The sequence below is a fragment of the Hyperolius riggenbachi genome, chromosome 6 (assembly GCF_040937935.1).
Source record: "Hyperolius riggenbachi isolate aHypRig1 chromosome 6, aHypRig1.pri, whole genome shotgun sequence".
Lineage (NCBI taxonomy): Eukaryota > Metazoa > Chordata > Amphibia > Anura > Hyperoliidae > Hyperolius > Hyperolius riggenbachi.
The window spans coordinates 325,421,439-325,443,935 of NC_090651.1; the positions used below are offsets into that span (position 1 = coordinate 325,421,439).

Genomic DNA, 22,497 nt, shown 5'->3' on the forward strand with positions numbered 1-22,497 from the left:
CAACGGTGGGGGCCAGAAAGATGTGGGATGCCTCTGCAGGATCCAGAGGCTTTTCTCTACTTAGGTAAGTATCTAGTTATTTTATTCACCTCATGTACACTTTAAAGAAAAAAAAATCAAAAATGATACTGGATAAAAATGTTTTTTTGTTTCTACTGCACACTGACTGTAAGTAGGTGAAAATGCTTGTCAGCTAGTAACTGGCTTCAGCTCGATGTGACAGGCACGGCACCTCACAGAAAATTGGAGACAGATGTTAAACCTGAAAGCCATCCAGGTCTCATAACTCTTCCTGAATACCTGGCTGATGAAATTACCAGTCTGACTGCATTGGTCCCTCACGGTGTGTAGCTGAGGCAGAGAACAGGACGAGAGCGGAATATACTGCTCAGCAAACCAGCCGCAGAATAATTCACAGGTGTGGTGACATCTATACATGCTACAAATAGAAAAAAACACCAGTAACCTAAAAACCTGGTAGGGCAACGTGTATTACCCAATGAAAGCACGGTGTATACCCGTGGCATGATGCCTGCCAGGAGGGAAATTAGAAAGCTACTATCGCTTATCACCTCTTTATCACCACAGAGCACGAATAACATTTGGAAAACCCCTTTCCTCCCATAGGACTCAATACAAGATTCTATTTCTGCCTATCATGTTCTGGCTACAATAGTTTCTGAGTCCCTAACCTGGAACACCTGGAACACAATGTAGATCAATGGAGTCACATTACAACCCAGTAGCATTACACTAGCATACATAAACAGAGGCCAGCAATGGCAGCCACCATGTTTCTTTCCTGTTTTTCTATATGCGTGAAAGACATCCATTTTCTATCTATAATCTTATCAGCATTCACACGTGCTTCATCCCTCCTCTGGAATGCCCTTCCACAACACACCCACCACTCTTTGAGATCTTTAAACGCACACCCTCAAAACTCGCTTTCTCCAACAAGCATACACTCTACATTAGGCCATTCCCTCTTCGACCTCTGGCCAAGTTGTACTTTTTACTATCTGACCTAAAAACACATGGCTTCTAGTTATCAATAGTTTACTGCCCGCCTCTTGTTCCCTCCCTATTCCTTTAGATTGCAAGCTTGTAAGGGCAGGGCTCTCACACCCTTTTGTGTCTTGGAATTTGTTATACATTTTATTAATCATGTTATTTTTGCCACTGTTATCACCTGGTCTGTATTTTTTAACAATTAGACTAGCACCCAATGGGGAGAGGACATGTGCTGAGCAGAGAAGATCCCGTGAGCCTCCGAAGTCAGCAGCATTCAAAAGAGTAGTACCAAGCACCACGTCTTGTATTAAAGCTCTTTTATTGGTATCAAAGTTAAAAGATAGCCATGAGCAGTGACAGTTGCTGTTTCAGAGAGATTTGTCCTTTTTCAAGCTGTATAGGCTCTCTTAATGAACAAAATGATGAAACAAGCTGAATTTATACCCACATAACTCCACCCCTTCACCAATCAGAACGTGGCTGGAAAGAAAGGACCTGATGGGGAACTGCCATTGGAGCTGTTGCTCCAGTGGGAGCCACCCCTAATGGTTCAAACAAACCAATAGCCATGTAGCAAGGCATCAAATAGCCTGACATCATTGCCAGTGAAAAATATGTGTGGCCACATGAGCTGAATGAGCCTATGTGCCTAAATGCATAAAATGTACGCGTTTGTATATTGGTGTACACCATTGTCTTTATTATTTTGTACCCCTTTGTTTGTTTCCTACTTTGTACAGCACCACAGAACTTGTTGGCACCTTATAAATCAATAATAATAACAATAACTAGAAGGGACACCCTGCCACAGTGCCATCCCTCCAGGTGCCCCCAAAAACCTCAAGAACAAATACTACACTTGTTCTTAGCTAAAAGGTTGACAATTCTACACAGTCATATCAAACCCACACGTAGACAGCCTAGTTCAGACGGTTGATCCTCATCTGTACATGGCAAGGATTGATATAGCTGTATGAGATAGGGCTTGGACCAGTACAACAGAGTAACCAAGCAGCTCAGGGTGACCCAAACCACTCGGAATGTATAGGGGGATAAAAGGGACCAAAAAGCCCTCCTACTAAAAAAAAAGCAAAGCGTGGTGTAATTTGCCTTCTTAAAACAGAAGCAAATCTGCAATAATTCAGCTATAAGTGAACATTTGTGGTTACCCACAATGCACTGTTACTGAATATGCAAATTATCCCTCTTTGCATTTCGGAATATATAGGGGGATAAAAGAGACCAAAAAGACCTCCTACTAAAAAAAGCAAAGCTTGGTGTAATTTGCCTTCCTAAAACAGAAGAAAATATGCAATAATTCTGCTATAAGTGAACATTTGTGGTTACCCACAATGCACTGCTACTAAATATGCAAATAATTTCTTCTCACCCTTACTGAACCAAGCAAGCATCCAGAACCACTGGTGTATATCAAACCTATAGCTTTAAATTTTACACAGCCATATCAAACCTACATGTGACAGCCTGTTTCAGACTTTTGATCCTCATCTGTACATGGCAAGGATTGATATAGCTGTATGAGATAGGGCTTGGACCAGTACAACAGAGTAACCAAGCAGCTCAGGGTGACCCAAACCACTCGGAATGTATAGGGGGATAAAAGGAACCAAAAAGACCTCCTACTAAAAAAAAAAGCAAAGCTTGGTGTAATTTGCCTTCCTAAAACAGAAGGAAATATGCAATAATTCAGCTATAAGTGAACATTTGTGGTTACCCACAATGCACTGCTACTAAATATGCAAATCATTTCTTCTCACCCTTACTAAACCAAGCAAGCATCCAGAACCACTGGTGTATAGCAAGCCTATAGCCTTAAATTTTACACAGCCATATCAAACCCACATGTGACAGCCTGTTTCAGACTTTTGGTCCTCATCAGTACATGGCAGGGATTGATACAGCTGTATGAGATAGGGCTTAGACCAGTACAACAGAGTAACCAAGCAGCTCAGGGTGACCCAAACTACTAAGACTGTATAGGAGGATAAAACAGACCAAAAAGCCCTCCTACTAAAAAAAGCAAAGCTTGGTGTAATTTTCCTTCTTAAAACAGAAGCAAATCTGCAATAATTCAGCTATAAGTGAACATTTGTGGCTACCCACAATGCACTGCTACTGAATATGCAAATTATCCCTCTTTGCCCTTGGTTTGATATGACACTACTTCTTCTTCTTGCTTGGACCAGCCCCTTCTTCTTGCTTGGACCGCCCCTGGGGGCAGGGCGCTACTTCTTCTTCTTGCTTGAAGGTTGAGGCACTTACTCTATTATATATATAGATAGAGAAGATTATATGTGTTATTGGTTAACAACAAAAATATTTTTAGAAGATGTACAACACTATCTGTGCATTGGAGTACACATACATAGAGCCACGTGTAAAGAAAGTACACCCTTTTTCAGTCCTAAACACACTTTCAATTATGATTGGCCAGTCACTGATCAATTTTACCAACTCCATGTTGTCTAAGGGTCAACAAATATTGAATACTTTGAATACTATGGGCAGATTATGTAGATAAACCTTCATACTACATCAAGATGTTAAAATTGGTCAGTAATTGGCCAATCATAATTAAAAGTGTGCACCAACTTAATGTTTTACATATCAGACATGATTAAAAAAAAGTGATACAGTCCTTAAAAGATTTACAAGGTGAAGAATGAAATGTAGTTTCACTTACCCGGAGCTTCTTCCAGCCCCTAGAAGTCATTTGTGTCTCTCCCCGCAGCTCCGGTCTACTTCTGGGTCCCGCTGGAAGCCTCTGAAGGTGAAGGATCGCAGTAGGCAGGAGAGGATAGAGGGGCCTGGTGTGCTATGGTCCACAGGGTTGCAATGAGTCAGACACGACTAAGCAGCGACTGAACAACAACAAATGGTCAATTGGCTGGTTTCAATCTCTGAAGCTCAGTACCCACAGCCAGATGGATCGTGGATCTCCAACGAAAGATCATTCCCCGATCCATCTAGCCTAATATTAGTTCACATGTGGGAAATCAATAAAGTATGATCTCAACCATCCTTTGGGCTGTATGTCGCTAGCATCAAACTTGGGAGATCACTAATTGCAGTATCCACGCTGCATCAGTAGCTGAAGATGTCCATGTATCGCCACTTGGAGCTGTCCACCATAGGTCATCTGTCACCGATGCCAATCACAATGCAAGCATCTGCCGACTATACCAATTGAGGCTCCTTTACAGTCTTGTGCAGGGTGGGACTTTGCTACTAGATTCAAGTTTGGCGCAAGATCCCTCTGACTCCATTTGCACACGTGAGGCCAGCTCAATACACGGAGCGATCCAAACAACAGAGGACTTAGCCCCGCCTACTGGTGCATTTTGTCTGCCCCTTGTGGACTTTGCCAGACTCAATGCAAACAACCGCTGAGAGAGGTCGCATGTCGTTAAACATTGCTTAACAAAATTTTGTCATAACGTAAAATAATCGGTCACCTTAAAAACTTTGCCTGAAAAATCGTGTCATGGGTATTGACCTTTATGTAAAAGGATTGCAGATATTAGCCCCCATATTTCATTATCGTCAAGTTTTTAACTTAAAGAGCAACTATCAAAGAAACTGTTCTTCTGTAAACCCCACATACCTATAACGCTTTTAGCCAGCAACAATAGAAAGCTTTTCAGAGGTCTCTCATCACAGCCTGCGTGAAAAGAATGCCTTGCTTACCAGCTGGTTGTCACAGTTTTGTGTCAGCATCAATGCTAGTGGCTAGAGCTATACCATATAGCTAGGTTACACTTCTCTGTCTCTATTCACAGAAGAATAATTTACTGTTTATTTGTTTATGTCCTGTCTCCTTTCTCACATGTCATATGAGAACAGCTGAGGGACTTTTAGATACAGAGAAGGATCTGAAAAGAAGGACCTGAACTTTTTTCTTAGCTTGGATGCTTATATCCCTGCAAGCCATAGGACTATTCTCTCTGGGATCTTTCTTTAGGAGTGTTGCAATGTTGACATATCAGCGGGATGTCATCTGAGGATACAAGAAAGGATTCATGGAAATATAGGTAAGGTAGCTATTAAGACTTTACCTTAGTTTCTAATTGACTCATTTGTACTGCCTGCGTACAGCAACTCATACATATGTAAGTATTATAAGAAGTCAAGCACACAATTGCTTGGGTATAATTAATTTTAATAGCGTGCTGTAGTTACGTATTTTTTATGTGCTCAACAGTATATATTTCAGTAGTTCAAACATTTCTTTGAATCTAAGCTCTGAAAATAAATCTGTCATTACTGCAATAAAGAGTAGGTGTATTTGCAAATACTTCTGGACTGTAATCAAAGGAAGTTAAAAGAAAAGTCTAACTTTCTTAAATGAACTCTAAGCATGCGGCGTAGGTATGCATAGGTATGTGAATTGGAACCACATTTTAAAAAAATGAAGCAAATACTTACCTAAGGAGAGGGAAGGCTCTGTGTCGTATAGAGCCTTCCGTCTCCTCTCTCGGTGCTCTCTATCCTGTGCTGGCTCCCCCCCCCCCATTTCAATCCCCCACTGAAAGGGTATTTGGAAGTCTTCGGGAGCCGTGTCCTCCCGAAGATGTGCTGCTCCATACTGCACAGGCGTGAGCGTGCAAGAGAGCATGCTTGCGCAGGCACAGTACAGGGCCACCCTTCTTCAGGAGCACTCGGGCTTCTTCTGAAGCCTCCTTCGGCCGGGTAAAGCAGTATTTGACTAATTTAGTGAAATACTGCTACCGGGCAAACAACCACCACCACGACGGAACCAGGAGAGGAGCCGGAAGGCTCTATAGGACCCAGAGCCTTCCCTCTCCTTGGGTAAGTATCTGTCTCATTTTTTTAAATGCGGTTCCCATTCACTTTAAGCATACCCACAAATACTTGGTAATACCCTGTCACTTACCAGCCCATTTTGTAAAGATTTTACCCCCACCCCAGTCTGGCTGGTGTAAACTGCATTGGGGCCAGCAACTCTCAGTAAAGTCGTGCTGTGACCCCGATAGCTCCTCCCGTGCACGGAGCACATGGACTGAGCACGTGTTCGGATAGGCTGAGAGGAGGAGGATGGAAGCTGGAGAAAGCGCAGATTGCATGACCCGACTTCCGCTTCCGGGGTCACAGCGCAACTTTGCTGAGAGTTGCCGGCCCCAATGTAATTTGCACCGGCTGGACTGGGGGGAGAAAGCTTTACAAAATGGGCCGGTAAGTGAGAGGGTATTACCAAGTGTTTGTGGGTATGCTTAAATGCATATCCACGTCATCTGCTCAGGGTCCCACTTGAGGACTACAATGCTAAACCCCCCTAAAGACCGGGCCAGTTTTTGCTTAATAGGCCACTGCAGCTTTAAGGCCAAGCTGCAGGGCCACACAACTCAGCACAATCCTGCAGGCGCACATTGGAGTGGGAAATGCGCGGGGCAGTAAGGTGAGGGTCGTTGGAAGACTGGAGGGGACGGCCTGGTGTTTACCTGTGAACAAGCTCTGAGATGTAGGTAAGGCAGGTTTTGTGCACAGATTTATAGGCCAGGCATAGAACTGGAGCCAGTGCATGGATTTACAGAGGAGGATGCGGAGTGGTGGGAAGAATAGATGAGTTTGGCAGCCACGGTCATAACTGAGTGAAGGGGAGCAATGAGGTTCAAGGGAAGGCCAGACAGAAGAGAGTTTAAGTAATCAAGGTGGGAGATGATGATGAGGGCATCAGTTATAAAAGGTTACGGGGGCAGGGAGTAGGAGAAGATCATTGCAATGGGAGAAAGACAGTAAAACTGAAAAGTACTTCAAGTCCTCACACTGACCTAAATTAGATACTTTTTTTTTCTGGAGCTTATAGGGCTTATGTGTTGAACCAGATCTAATGGCTTCTCCAAGCAAGGAGCAGTCAGAATTGTTGCTATACACGGTAAGCAGTCAGCAGATCACGCCAGGCCGGTATTACCTGATTCTGCATCACAAAAACTGCTCAGTGCATTGCAACGATGTGGAAACTTGCTTTTTTTCCATAACACTTTATACCAGTTTGACTAGATTTAAAAACTGGTATTCGTGCAGTTATGTTTGCTTGATCTGAGATCCCACCCCAGATTTCCTGATTGCCAGGCTCATATCGCTGCTTAGGCGACATAAGGTGCAGCCATAGCTACATTTGTATTCATCTATATATATAAAATCGGATGTGTGTATGTGTATGTATGTTTGTGTGTATGTATGTGCCGCGATCACGCGAAAATGGCTTGACCGATTTGAACGAAACTTGGTATACAGATCCCTTACTACCTGGAATGATATGTTCTAGGTGTCTTGCGGCCCCTCTGCACACCTGGGCGGAGCTACAAACAGCAAATCAGATTTCACCCATTCAAGTCAATGGAAAAAATGTAAAAGGCTGCCATTCTCACAGTAATTGAGCCAGAGTCCCCACACATGGCACAGTTGGTCACTTGGTGACCGAGGTTACAAATCCAGGAAAAGTGGGCGGAGCATAAAACTGACAATCAAATTTCAGCCATTCATTTAAATGGGAAAATGTAAACTGCAGCCATTCTTAGACTGTTAATCGCAGGGTTCTCAAACTTGGTACACTTGGTCACTGGGTGAATACGATTACGATTCATGAAAATGGGTAGAGCCTACAACAGCCAATCAAAATTCACCTATTGATTTTCAAGGGGAATATTTAAACTGCTGCTATTCTTACACTTTTAATGGCAGAGGCTTCAAACCTGCTACAGTCGGTCATTGGGTGACTGGGGTCCAAATTCACTAAAGGGGCGGGGCCACATACAGCCAATCAGATTTCCTTGGTGAATAAACTGCTTCCATTCACATATTTTTTATGCCAGGAACCTGAAAGCTCACAAACGTGGTCATTGAGTGACTGTGTGTCAAGGTTACAAAAAGTGGGCGGAGCTAAAAAAAACTTTTATTTGGAAAATATAAACTGCAGCCATTTTTACACCGTTAATGGCAGGGTTCTCAAACTTTGCACAGTTGGTCACTGGGTGACTGAGATTAAGATTTTGGAAGGTGGGTGGAGCCTACAACAGCCAATAAAAATTCACCTTTTGATTTTCAAAGGGAATATTTCATCTGCTACCATTCTCTTATACTGTGAAAAGCAGATTCCTCAAACCTGGTACAGTTGGTCGCTGGGTGACTGGGGTCCAAATTCGGAAAGGGGGCGGAGCCACAAACAGCCAGATTTGTTTATTTTTCAATGGGAATGTACAAAGTATTGATAACAAGGACCCCTAAGCCGATAAACTTGATAACTGAGTGACTGTATGTCAAGGTTAGAAAAAGTGGGCGATGCCAACAACTACATTTTTAATATGGCAGGGTTCCCAAACTTTACACAATTGGCCACTGGGTGACTGGGATGAATATTCAGAAATGTGGGTGGAGCCTACAACAGCCAATCAAAATGTACCTATTGATTTTCAAGGGGAATATTCCCATTGCTACCATTTTCACACTGTTAGTGGCAGAGGCCTCAAACCTGATACAGTCAGTCATTGAGTGACTAGGGTCCAAATTCACTAAAGGGGTGGAGCCACAAACAGCCAATCAGATTTGTTAGATTGATTTCAGCCATTCTGTTATTGGCAGGGTTCTCAAACGTGACACAGTTGGCCACTGGGTGACTGGGACTAATATTCAGAAAAGTGGGTGAAGCCTACAGCAGCCAATCAAAATTCACCTTTTGATTTTCAAGGGGAATATTTACATTGCTGCCATTCATGCACTCTTAATGGCAGAGGCCTAAAATCTGCTACAGTCAGTCACTGGGAGACTGGGGTTTAAATTCTGAAGCGATCAGGCCAAAAACAGCCAATTAGATGTGTTTAATTTCAATGGTAAAATGCAAAAATGTTCAAATTCAGTAAAGGTGCGGAGCCAAAAACAGCCAGATTTCTTTGCTGGATAAACTGCTTCCATTAGCACAATTTTGATGCCACGAACCCAAAAGCTCACAAACTTGGTCATTGAGTAGTGGCTGTGTGTCCAGGTTACAAAAAGTGGGTGTAGTTAAAAACAGATTTTTCTGGGAAATTGTAAACTGCAGCCCTTCTTCACTGTTAATGGCAGGGTTCTTAAACTTAGCATAGCTGGTTACTGGGTGACTGGGATTAATATTCAGAAAGGTGGGAGGAGCCTAAAAATGGCAATCAAAAATCACATGTCACTTTTCAAGGAGAATATTAAAATTGCTGCCATTCTTGCACTTATGGCACAAGCCTCAAACCTGGTACAGTTGGTCATTGGGTCACTGGGGTTCAAATTCAGAAAAGGGGACAGAGACACAAACAGAGCCACAAACGGTGAATCAGATTTGTTTCATTTCATGGGAAAATACAAATTATTGATGCCAAGGACCCCAGAGCTCACAAACTTGGTCATTGAGTAGTGACTTTGTGTCCAGGTTACAAAAAGTGGGCGGAGCCAAAACCAAATTTCACTGGGAAAGTGTAAACTGCAGCCCTTCTTACACTGTTTATGCCAGGGTTCACAAACTTTGCCCAGATGGTCACTGAGTGACTGAGATTAATATTCAGGGAAGTGGGTGGAGCCTATAATAGCCATGAAAATTCACCTGTTGATTTTCAAGTGGAATATTTAAATTGCTGCCATTTTTACACTGTTAATAGCAGATGCCTCAAACCTGCTATAGTTGGTCATTGGGTGACTGGGGTTCAAATGCTGGAGAGGGGCGGAGCCACAAACGGCCTATCTGATTTGTTTAATTTCTATGGGAATATACAAATTATTGATGCCAAGGACCCCAAATCTCACAAACTTAGTCATTGAGTGTTTGTGCGTTAGGGTTAGAAAGTGGGCGGAGCCCACACCAGTCAAATACATACCCGGGCAACGCCGGGTCATCAGTGGGTGGAGACAAATACAAATTTCACTGGGAAAATGTAAACTGCAGCCATTCTTACATTGTTAATGGCAGGGTTTTTAAACTTTGCACAGTTGGTCACTGGGTGACTGGGATTAATATTCAGAAAAGTAGGTGGAGCCTAAAAAATTAGGCTCCACCTATTGCTTTTCAAGGGGAATATTTAATTGCTACCATTCTTGAATTGTTATTGACACAGGCCTCAAACCTGGTACAGTTGGTTATTGGGTGACAGGGGTTCAAATTCAGAAAAGGGTGTGGAACCACAAACAGCCAATCTGATTTTTTCATTTCAATGCAAATTATTGATACCAAAGACAGCAAAGCTCACAAACTTGGTCATTAAGTAATTGTGTGTTAGGGTTAGAAAAAGTATGCAGAGCCAACACCAGCCAAATACATACCCGGGCAACACCGGGCAATCAGCTAGTCATTTATATAAAACTGTCCTTAGTGAGAAACCCACTTGAATAAGTGGTTAAGTTTTATGTTGTTCCTTTAACTGGAATGAATGAGCACATATATAGCGCATGTATAGCGCTCCTAGACTAAATTCTAAACACCCCCTTCCCAGGACTGCTGCTAGTGTTATAAGTTTAGATATAAATACACTGAGGAGCAGAGTCAGATTAAGTCCATACAGGGCCCTAGGCAGAGCAATAATTTGATACTAGAGCCAGCGCTGCCTCCACCAATCTGCCGCTTAGCGTCTCCATGGTCATAGCCAGTGGCTCTCTCATGACATCACAAGAGAGGCGCCGCGCAGTAACCATGGAGACTGGATGCTAAGCGGCAGAGCAGTGGATGTTGCACTGACTAGTGGACATGTGAGTGAGCCATCTGTTAGCGCCGCTCTGCAGGGCTGGAGAGAGGGGGCGGACTCGGAGCAGCTATACTAGAGGGGTGGGCAGCCAGAGCAGTTGTACTGGACAGGTTGGAGGCGGGGCACACAGCAGCAGCAACACAGGTTAGAGGGCCTAGTGCCGGATTTCATGAGGCCCAATTTATGAGAACAGTTATAGGCAGCCTCTCAATACCCTACAATGAAAGGTGATCGTCTAATTTATCTCACAAGTTAGAGTGCCTCCCCAGACCCTGCCAGAAGTCACAGGTGGTCCCAGACTCTGCCAGTGGCTAGCAAGCTATACAACTCTCCTGGAGGGGACCTGAAAGCTGTGGATACAGAATGCCAAATCAAATTTTGAGAGCAGTTAGAAGCTTGAGCACTTTACAGAGTAGCTGGAAGCATGGGTTCACTTCTGAGGAGCACTGAGTGTACATGAGGAGTGCTACAAGATATAGACAGGGCAGATGTATACTCGCCACACCCATTTGCTTTAGTTGCCTGGGATGGCTGTTGTCTATTGGCTGGTGGGATGGTGGCAGATGATTGGCTCTATGCTGCTCACATGATATGTCACGTGACCGGCAATTTCTCGCCGCTACATGCGTAGTGGTTATCGTAGAGCGTGATGCGCCGTCCCTGCGCTTTTAGATGGATATACAGCCGGTATTCAGACGAAATAACCTACCCGTTGAATGAGCCTACATTCACTATCAAACGTATAGCAGGAGGGTTAAGGGTTAGGGGAGGTGGAGGGGATAGTAAAGTCTATGGGATGTAGGTTAGTTCGACGGTGTAGGCTAGATTGTTGGAGCACAGTTTAGTGTATACCTCTGAGAACTGATTGGTGAGTGCTTTTTGAAATGTTGGTCCCACATTGGTGGAAAATCTCTTTTGCAGTTCCCCATCAGGTCTGGCTTCCCTCCATTCCCAGCATGCATGCTAGGTGTGATCCACCCAAAGGGGTGGGAACTCCTGTATATAATGATTATGTGTATACTCATGTGTGGCATTTGACTTGTATGGCAACTTGAGAAAGGCCAGTAGTGGCCGAAACAGCAGGCTGTCGTCAGTCATTTTATGACTTAAAGTATTAGAGTTTATAATACTCCTGTGTGGTGCCGGTCCTTTGTTGGAATCTTGTATATTATGGGGAGTGCTACAAGATACAGTGGGTTGCAAAAGTATTTGTCCCCCTTGAAGTTTTCCACATTTTGTCATATTACTGCCACAAACATGAATCGATTTTATTGGAATTCCACATGAAAGACCAATGCAAAGTGGTGTACATGTGAGAAGTGGAACGAAAATCATACATGATTCCAAACATTTTTTACAAATAAATAACTGCAAAGTGGTGTGTGCATAATTATTCGCCCCCTTTGATCTGAGTGCAGTCAGTTGCCTATAGACATTGCCTGATAAGTGCTAATGACTAAATAGAGTGCACCTGTGTATAATCTAATGTCAGTAAAAATACAGCTGCTCTGTGATTGCCTCAGAGGTTGTCTAAGAGAATATTGGGAGCAACAACACCGTGAAGTCCAAAGAACACACAAGACAGGTCAGGGATCAAGTTATTGAGAAATTTAAAGCAGGCTTAGGCTACAAAAAGATTTCCAAAGCCTTGAACATCCCACGGAGCACTGTTCAAGCGATCTTTCAGAAATGGAAGGAGTATGGCACAACTGTACACCTACCAAGACAAGGCCATCCACCTAAACTCACAGGCCGAACAAGGAAAGCGCTGATCAGAGATGCAGTCAAGAAGCCCATGGTGACGCTGGACGAGCTGCAGAGATCTACAGCTCAGGTGGGAGATTCTGTCCATAGGACAACTATTAGTCATGCTCATGCACTGTACAAAGTTGGCCTTTATGGAAGAGTGGCAAGAAGAAAGGCATTGTTAACAGAAAGCATAAGAAGTCACATTTGCAGTTTGCCACAAGCCATGTGGAGGACACAGCAACCATGTGGAAGAAGGTGCTCTGGTCAGATGAGACCAAAATGGAACTTTTTGGCCAAAATGCAAAACGCTATGTGTGGCGGAAAACGAACACTGCACATCACTCTGAACACACCATCCCCACTGTCAAATATGGTGGTGGCAGCATCATGCTCGGGGGTGCATCTCTTCAGCAGGGACAGGGAAGCTGGTCAGAGTTGATGGGAAGATGGATGGAGCCAAATACAGGGCAAACTTGGAAGAAAACCTCTTGGAAGCTGCAAAAGACTTGAGACTGGGGCAGAGGTTCACCTTCCAGCAGGACAATGACCCTAAACATAAAGCCAGGGCAACAATGGAATGGTTTAAAACAAAACATATCTATATGTTAGAATGGCCCAGTCAAAGTCCAGATCTAAATCCAATCGAGAATCCGTGGCAAGATCTGAAAACTGCTGTTCACAAACGCTGTCCATGTAATCTGACTGAGCTGGTGCTGTTTTGCAAAGAAGAATGGGCAAGGATTTCAGTCTCTAGATGTGCAAAGCTGGTAGAGACATACCCTAAAAGACTGGCAGCTGTAATTGCAGCAAAAGGTGGTTCTACAAAGTATTGACTCAGGGGCCGAATAATTACGCACACCCCACTTTGCAGTTATTTATTTGTAAAAAATGTTTGGAATGATGTATGATTTTCGTTCCACTTCTCACATGTACACCACTTTGTATTGGTCTTTCACGTGGAATCACAATAAAATTGATGCATGTTTGTGGCAGTAATGTGACAAAATGTGGAAAACTTCAAGGGGGCCGAATACTTTTGCAACTCACTGTATAGACAGGGCAGATGTAAACGGGGCACTGGAAGGGTAGCCTCACCACCAACGTGTTCGGCCCTGTTCACAATGATGAGTTGCATTGCAGAATAATTCTGCATGTCAGCTCACTGCCCATACAATTCTATGAGCCTGTTTACAGCACTGCATTGTAACTGATCATGTTATTCTAACTTGCTGCATTCTATTGAAGTCTATGTCCAGTGGGGATGGTCGGAAATGTCCATTTCTGATTGCATGGAAATTTTTCCGATTTTCAGTTTTACCAACTTCTGTTTTTCTGATTTCTGCTTTTCCATTTTCCAATTTTTGAGGAGTATTTTATTAGTCTTTTTTTTTTTTGCATCAGAGAATGCAAAAAAACCAAAACAAAACAAAAAACAGAAACAAAGAAATCGCATGAACATATATCGGAAAAATGATAAGTTACCGCAGTGATCCTGTTTTTGCATAAAGAAAATCTGCATTCTCTGATTGATCCAATGCTTCTGAGTTCTGTGATTAGACTAAAATTACAGAGTTGCGATAAATCGAATTTCCGCTGAATTCCAATTTATGTTTTCCTAATTCTGATCGGAAATTCCAATTCTGCGGCATTGTAATGAACATCCCTAATGTCCAGTCTCCATTGCAGTTCACAGTCATTATAATGCATTATAATTCACGCGCTATGCAATTGACCACAGTGACCCTAGTCTTCAAATAAGTATCCGGTCAGGTAGCTTAGAAAAAAACATGCATATTTTCCCGGGAACCGGTGTTCACTGAAACAAGCCCTCAACTAATGATAGAAGTCTTCCCGAGTGTGCTCTGGACCTGTTCTTCTGCCCACATTATGGTCTCCAGCAGAAGATGAGCGAGATAGGAAATGTTAATAACAGTTCAAACTCATCATTGTGAGAACTTGTTTTGTAAGTGCTTTGCCTTTCCTCCAGCACACAGGTAAGCGATGGCAGATAAGAGCGCTGTGTGTCTGCTGTCTTCATGCCACCTACCCCCAGGGACTGAATAATGGAGCAAGTATCTTCACGCATGTTTACAGACGCTGAACAGCTTGTTTCTTTTCTGTTCAGATAGCAGAAGGTGTTGATGGTTCAGCAGCCTTTATCTTGATTACACCAGTGGCTGTGACAGCTCTGCTAGGCTTCTTTGGGCTCCGTCTAGTGGTTTTAAGGGTAGTAAATGGCAGCATTTTACTGTCCTCTAAAGCGGCACGCTGTGTAATGCTTTGTTATAAGGTGGCCAATCAGGGCCTTCTCTAGGGCCAGCGCTTTAATAGGGGCAAAACTGACTGATTGCTCCAGGGACCCCGAGTGCAGCTGGGCCACCCCGGATCTCCCCATCTTTATTGTTTGTCCTCGTGATCCAAAGTAAAGTGAGGTCCACACACCACACTCTTAAGGAACATGATCATTTCGGGGCCATGCAGGGTCCCCTTTGTCATGGCACAGTACCGATAATCATAGTAGTCAAAGGATTTATGGACCAACTTCACAACCCTGGGTGAGGGCAATTTGAATAACTACACCTTGCTATGTTTGGTTGTGGCAATCACCATCTACTAGATATCTGTATGTAGACCAGGCATGGGCAAACTCTGCCCTCCAGCTGTTACGGAGCTACAATTCCCACAATGCATTTGCCTCTATGAGTCATGACTGTGGCTGTCAGACTCCTGCAATGCATTGTGGGACTTGTAGTTCCTTAACAGCTGGAGGGCCAAGTTTGCCCATGCCTGCCTGGTATAGACCATAGTGGTCTTCTGCATTTCAATATTTACAGAGGCAGTGGTTAAAGTGAACCCGAGGTTAGAGGGATATAGAGGTTGCCATATTTGTTTCCTTTTAAACAATACCAGTTGCCTGGCAGCCCTGCTGATCTATTTGGCTGCAGTAGTGTCTGAATCACACCAGAAACAAGCATGCAGCTAATCTTGCCAGATCTAACAGTAATGTCAGAAACAGCTGATCTGCATATGATTGTTCAGGGTCTATGGCTAAAAGCATTAGAGGCAGAGGATCAGAAGGACTGCCAGGCAACTGGTATTGCTTAAAAGGAAATAAATATGGCAGCCTCCATATCTCACCTCGGGTTGACTTTAATAGCTGAATTAGCTGCTAATGTGATAAGTGTTTTTTCACCATTTGCAAAATCATTAGTGTAAAACCAGCTCAAGAGACAATAAGTGTGTTATAATCTATTATTCCTGTGTTGCAGGTTAATGGCTTTGTAGTACAAGGGTGTCCCTGTCCTCTCACAGCTATCGCAGATCTTGCCAGCGGATTAGGATCACTCACGCTCCAAGAAACACAGAAGAAGGAGAATACTAGATGCTGACTCATTAGCTGTTTGGAAGTTTTCCCATCGCCCATTGGTAGGAAAAAGGCAGTAGGAAGCAACAACATGAGGGCGCAATGCCAGGAAAATGTTGTGTGCCACTGAACAATTTTTCTTTGGGTGAAGATTACCTCATAATGCAAAACGGCTCGTTTTTTGGAGGAAGGATCCTTATCTTAGACCTTTCCTCCTCAATTGTCCCTTTTCTCGGTCTGATCAGTATGAATACCGTCTTTGTTTACTGACAGGGCCGGTTGAAGCAACTCTGGGGCCTTGGGGCAAAATAATCGGGGGGGGGGGGGGGAATGTGACCCCCCAGGTCCCAACCTGGCTGCCAGGTCTTCCACTGCATCAAGGATATCCTCCCCGGGGGCCCCGGTAGTATTGTGAACAATATCAACTTACCTGTCCCGGCGCTGGTCCGCCCATGCCCCCATCTTCATCTCTCCATCGTCTCTGACCAGGTCACTAAGAGGAGGCAGCCAGTGAGGATGGATGGATGAAGACGGGGGCACGGACAGACTAGTGCCGGGACAAGTGAGGTATAATTGTTCACAACACTGCAGGGGCCCCAGGGAGTAAATCCTTTAAGTCGGGAAAACTAGGAAAAAAACTGGGAGCTCAGTGACCCTGCAGTGCTCAATGGCCCTGGGGCAATTTCCCCCCTCGCCTCAATGGGATAACCAGCCCTATCTACTGAAACAGTTGTTTAATTTGTGATATCCTTGTATGTCTAATGTCAAAACTATTACCTTGTTTATTTACAAACACAACATAAAAAATAAAGACGCGAAGAATGAAAGGAGTGGTGTGGTCTGTAAAAAATAAAAATATATTTTTGGTTCATGAATGTTGTCTGTGACTGGAGGTGAGCTGGGGAAGTGACTGAAGGTGAAGCACAGTCAGGGCTGGATTTCTGGAAAGGCCACAAAGGCCCGGGCCTTGGGGCGGCTGCAGCCCTAAAGGGCTCCTGGACGTGAAACAGGGGCTGCTACATATGAAAGAGGAGGCTGCAAATGGTGAGGAACACATGAGTAAAAGGAAAGCTGATGCCCCAGGGAGCTGTATAAAAGAAAAGGACTGCAGTACACAGATGTCAAGAGAGGGCTACACATGGAATGGGAGGGGCACTGTTGCATATGGCCTTGGGGCGGAAATAGTATAAATTCGGCCTTGGGCACGGCATGATGTGTGGGGAGATTGTGAGCATTTTCTATCCCCAGGGCTCTCCCAGAGACAGCTCATCTACAAGGCAGGTTAGGGCCAGGTTGGCACCTTTAATGACAAGTGGTGGGCCGAAATTTTGCATATGCGAAATTCGCAATTACACTAATCCCGGGGTCTATAGCACGGAGGCGGGGGGGGGGGAGGGGGGGGCAGAGAGCGGCGGTGTGGGGACACAGAGTCATGTCATGAGGCAGAGAACATGTCTCTGTGTCCCATCTGCCCACCTCGGGTTCTCTTTAAGGAAGAACCCTGATTTAATCGGGAGACAAAATTCAAAATTCTCCAAATGCCTTGTATTGTGGTTGCCATCTAGCATCATCATCAAGTAGCACTATCTCTACTCAATTATCCAAGTGCTTTAGAGCAAATCTGAAGCTAAGTTTTGAAAATAAAGTCGGAGCAATTTGGAGTACCTGGAGTTGGAGTCGAAGTCTGTGGTTTCATGAACGTAGAAGTTGGAATTGAAGTCGAATTATTTTTGTACCGATTCCACAGCCCTGGAGAAATTTAGTCTAAAAACTTCCATGCACTAGTGTGCGCACGTGTGCACATAAGCACGCCTGTGCAACACAGAGCGGCCATCATTGGAAGCACACAATGATGCAAGTGCTTCCGAGGATGGTCAAAAATGAACAACAGACGTGACAGCACTGGAACGAGGGGACTGTGAGAGGAATACACTCTGTAGTGCCCCTGGTGTTTTGTCTTTTCTCTTCTAATCCTGGAGCCCATCCTTTGACGTTCTTCCACCGCATACATTTACTCCTGGCTAGATTTGCAGGATCATCACGTACCATACGTCTTTCAAACTTCCCCAGTTAATCAAACTCTTTGGGCTTGATTCACAAAAGCGTAATAACTCAGTTATCACGCCTAAAAGCTTTGCACGTGCAAACGTGCGTGCAAGCCATTGGGCTTCATTCACTAAGAAGTGCTATCACTGCAGTTATCATGTGATAATAAGTGCTATCACAGCAGTTATCACGTGATAACTGCTGTGAGAGCGCTTATCACGTGATAACCGCTGTGAGAGCGCTTATCACGTGATAACCGCTGTGAGAGCGCTTATCACGTGATAACCGATGTGAGAGCGCTTATCACGTGATAACCGCTGTGAGAGAGCTTATCACGTGATAACTGCTGTGATCAGGGACAGATCTAGGGGGGGGGGGGCAGGCGGATATCTTGCCCCAGGCGCAGTTTGTCGAATTCATTAAAAGGCGGCAAAATTTGGATGGGGAATGGCAGTTTAGGCGCCAAAACCTGACCTTTAGGCACCAAAACCTGACCTTGCCCCAGGCGTGACTTGGTCTAGATCCGTCCCTGGCTGTGGTAGCTCTATCACAGCAGTTATCACTCTTTAGTGAATCAAGCCCCTTGTGTCCATGTTATCTAGTAATATATTTCACAATTTATCAATCTATTTTCTTTGCATACAAGGCTGTAGAAGAGATCAGAGCCCCACACAGTACATAAATGTAGCATTTATACCTTGTTAAAAATAGTCTGGTCAATGGGATATAGTTTGTCAGCCTACAGCACCACCTTGTGGACGTTTTGGGTCATTGCAGCCTGTAAGCGTAACCAAGATAGATTTAACACCTGCAGCTCAGGCTTACAGAACAGCTCCATCCCACACATCCTTCTGATCTGAATACCTATAGAGCCTTTACATACCTGCCTACAATAGTATATATGTTTTTCTATCTGTAAATAAGGCAGGATTTATGCACAAGCCTCACATCACATGAGGAAAGTGAGGGCTGCCAGGGGCGTAACAATAGACCCTGCAAGGCATGCATCCGCAGGGGGGCACAAAAATTGCAGGGAGCCCTGTGGAGGGAGAAGTTTCCTTTCCCTGTCCTGAGAGACTGACAACTAAGGGCGCTGAGAGAAAAAGCTTTCTGCTCTCTGCACAATTGTTCTAATGACTGCATCTGCTCAGCCACTGATAAGGAATCATACAAAGTTTTACAGACAAAGATTTGTAGACAGTCCCTATTCAGTGGTCAGCAGGGTCTTGTGTACAGCGCTGTTCTACCCCCAGCCTTTCTAGTTCCTACCGTTCCCCAAGTGTTGTGTACTATACAGTAGTGATGCTTGCAGAGTCTGAGGCCCTACATCCAAAATTTCGCAGGGGGGCCCAGTGATTTCTAGTTACGCCCCTGAGGGCTGCACGTGGAAAAGACAATCTGCTGCTAATGGGGCTCTGAAAATGAACTAGGGAGGCTGCTGCACATGGGAAATGCAGGGCTGGCTCAAGACTTTTCACCAACTGAAGAAATATATTATGAGGATCCTCCCCCCGCCCCCATTTCCAGGGCTGGCACATCCATAGAGGCAAAGGGGGCCATTGCCCCAGGGCCCCAGATCCTATAGTGGCCCTCAAGGTGTGTGTCCCCTCCAGCTATGGTGACCTCATACATGGCGGCAGGGTAGGAGGAAGACAGGCGCCTGGGGAGAAGTGTAGAGCACGGTGCTGCCTCCTGTGTCCTGCCCTGATTAGGTAAGACGCTGTTATGTGTACACTCTGGATTTGTAAGGCAAAAGAGGAGGGAAATAATGGGGTCCCCAACAATGCTTTGGGGAAATTTGATGGACACCTGATGATTTTATGTGGCTGGGAGTGTGGTGGGAGGGGACCTGGGAGTTGATCTGGGGAGGGGGGCAATGCTAGTGCCCACCCAAGTTACTTTGCTCCAGAGCCCCACTGTAGCTAGAGCTGGACCTGCTCCTTTCTGAAAGCTGGATGCAGTAGGAGAACTTGACATACTTTCCCAACAACCACGCAGAACCCAGTCGTACCACAAGGTGGTGGTAGATTGCTTTGAAAGCAAGATACTTCAAGTTTTATTACAATTTTACTTTACTATTGAGTAATAATTGTAAACCTGACGATTTTGCAAGCCTATCTATTACTGCTGCAAAGAACGGCAAGTGGTAGTGTTAATCACTCACCCATAATTCATCCATTTCCAAAAATCTGATCGGAGAGAGATCTGTTGGCTGCCATATATGGCAGTCTGATTTCCGATCGATTTCGGTATTAAATCTTTCAGGAATTGGGCCTTGTGATACCACCTTGCCGGCCTTGGGGGCGATGTCCCCCTAATGTTTCATGTCCCAACTTCCTCCGTACCCTTACAGTTATACTTTACCTGTTCACCGTCCGCGCTGAGCGTCTTCCGTGTACTTTTGCATTTGCGCCCCCATGGTTGCCAGCATTATAGCACATGAGGCTCACACATGGGGGGCATAGTGGCTGGGGATTTCCGTCGCATTCGCATGTCAGCCTGAGATTTTCCAGCATGTCCTGGCCCACAGAGTTGGCGGTATTGAAGAAAGAGGAGACTTGTGGAACGTCACACACATTGTGCTCCGACATCTGGAATGCAAGGAAGAGGTGAGTTGAGGTGACCCCCCCCCCCTCCCCAATGCTGTGCCTGCTGCCCCCCCCCCCCTTCCTGGCTGCTACCTATACTGAGGAAACTATACTAGCTACCTATACTGAGGCAACTATACTACCTATACTGGGGGCAACTATACTAGCTACCTATACTAAGGCAACTATACTACCTATACTGGGGACAACTGTACTAGCTACCTATACCGGGGAAACTATACTACCTATACTTGGGCAATGGGCAACTATACTAGCTACCTATACTGAGGCAACTATACTACCTATACTGGGGGCAACTATACTAGCTACCTATACTGAGGCAACTATACTACCTATACTGGGGGCAACTATACTAGCTACCTATCCTGAGGCAACTATACTACCTATACTGGGGGAAACTATACTAGCTACCTATACTGAGGCAACTATACTACCTATACTGGGGGCAACAATACTAACTACCTGTAACGATTGGTGTCAGCAAGCACGGAATTTCTGATTACTGGTGATCTGCAGTATCACCAATAATACAGATGCTATACCTGATTATATGGTGATCTGCAAAATCACCAATAATGCAAGTATAGCGAGACACAGAACAATCGGATGCAGGAAGGTGCTTAGTGCGATAGCAAAGTGTAGAGACACTCACTACTTAGAGGAGCTGGTAAGAAAGTATCCCTATGGGGCACAGAAATACAACCTCCAGCAAGCTGGAACAGTAGACAACAATGATATACAGTGTAAATACACAAGGCTGTGGAAAAGTCCACCACACAGTAATTCCTCAGAGGTGTGGTTACCTCTGAATGGGAACCTCGTGTGTGAGATCCTCCAATGGACGCAGTGGAGGAGTCTCGGCCTCTAGCAGTAATGGTTTGCTAGTGGCGGTCATCTCAAAGAGGCAAGTCTCTGATAGAAACCCTACAGTGGGAGACGTACCACTGAAGGGAGAAAGATCAGACAAAATGAGGTTCGGCAACAGATCAGGTGGCAACAGTACAGAAACGTGAGACAAGAGAATAGTCGGAAACCAAGCCAATAGTCGATAACGGTACGGGCTGGCGAAGTACAGAATCAGGAAACAGAAGGATAGTCAAGACAGGCACAGAATCATACACAATAAATCAAGACAGTATAATATGCGTATATATTGGCGATAAACCAATATATAACGCATTATCAAAACAAGGCTGACTAGGTGTGACAAGAGCCGGGGTCCTGCCGGATTATCACACAGGAACTGACTAGAGTGCTGACACAGGGTATCGCAAACACAGACGAAGTGCTACTGAAAAGCATTTCCTTAAATACTGCCTGGGAAAGGAGTCTCCACCCCAAGCAGCAACCAATCAGAGTAGGCTAAAAACGTCAGCTGACCTCCAGGTCAGCTGACCCGCTTTCTAGGAGCATAAAGGCGTGCCTGGCGTGCGCGCGCACCCCCTAGAGGCATGATGGCAGAGCTCTGGTGAGCAGCACGCTGGTGAGTTTGGCGCCGTGCGCTCAGAAGGTTTTGCGCAATGGATGCGGACAAATTTCTGCAACCTGCGTTGGAAAGTCCGCCTGCCGGAACGGATGCGACCGTATTTCCGCAATCCATCCGGCGTTGCTGTATTTTCGTTACCGTACCCCTCCCTCTAGACATGGACTCTGGACACGTCCCACCTGGCCTGTCAGGATAAAGCTCATGGAATCGTTTTCTAATATTATCTGCATGTAAATTACCTGGTGTAACCCAGGATCTTTCCTCAAGACCGTACCCTCTCCAATGCACCAAATACTGCAGTGAACCACGAACTCGTCTGGAGTCCAAAATCTCCTCAACCTCCCATTCAGGCTCACCATCAACCATGACAGGGTGAGGAGGAGAAGAATCCACCTGCACAGCCGGCTTCAAGAGCGACACATGAAAGGCTTTTCCCACCTTTAGAGAAGGGGGTAAATTGACCTTATAAGTGACACGATTAACCCTTTCGGA

At 44.9% G+C, this 22,497-nt stretch overlaps 1 long non-coding RNA gene across 1 annotated transcript in view; it reads left to right on the forward strand.

The window, feature by feature from the left end:
- Positions 1-16,272, forward strand: part of LOC137522890 (uncharacterized) — a 120,145-nt gene extending 103,873 nt beyond the window's left edge. Inside the window, exons 4-5 of the long non-coding RNA XR_011022479.1 lie at positions 4,879-5,066; positions 15,770-16,272. This is a non-coding gene — a long non-coding RNA (uncharacterized lncRNA). The remainder of the gene's footprint in view (positions 1-4,878; positions 5,067-15,769) is intronic.
- Positions 16,273-22,497: the final 6,225 nt, after the last annotated feature.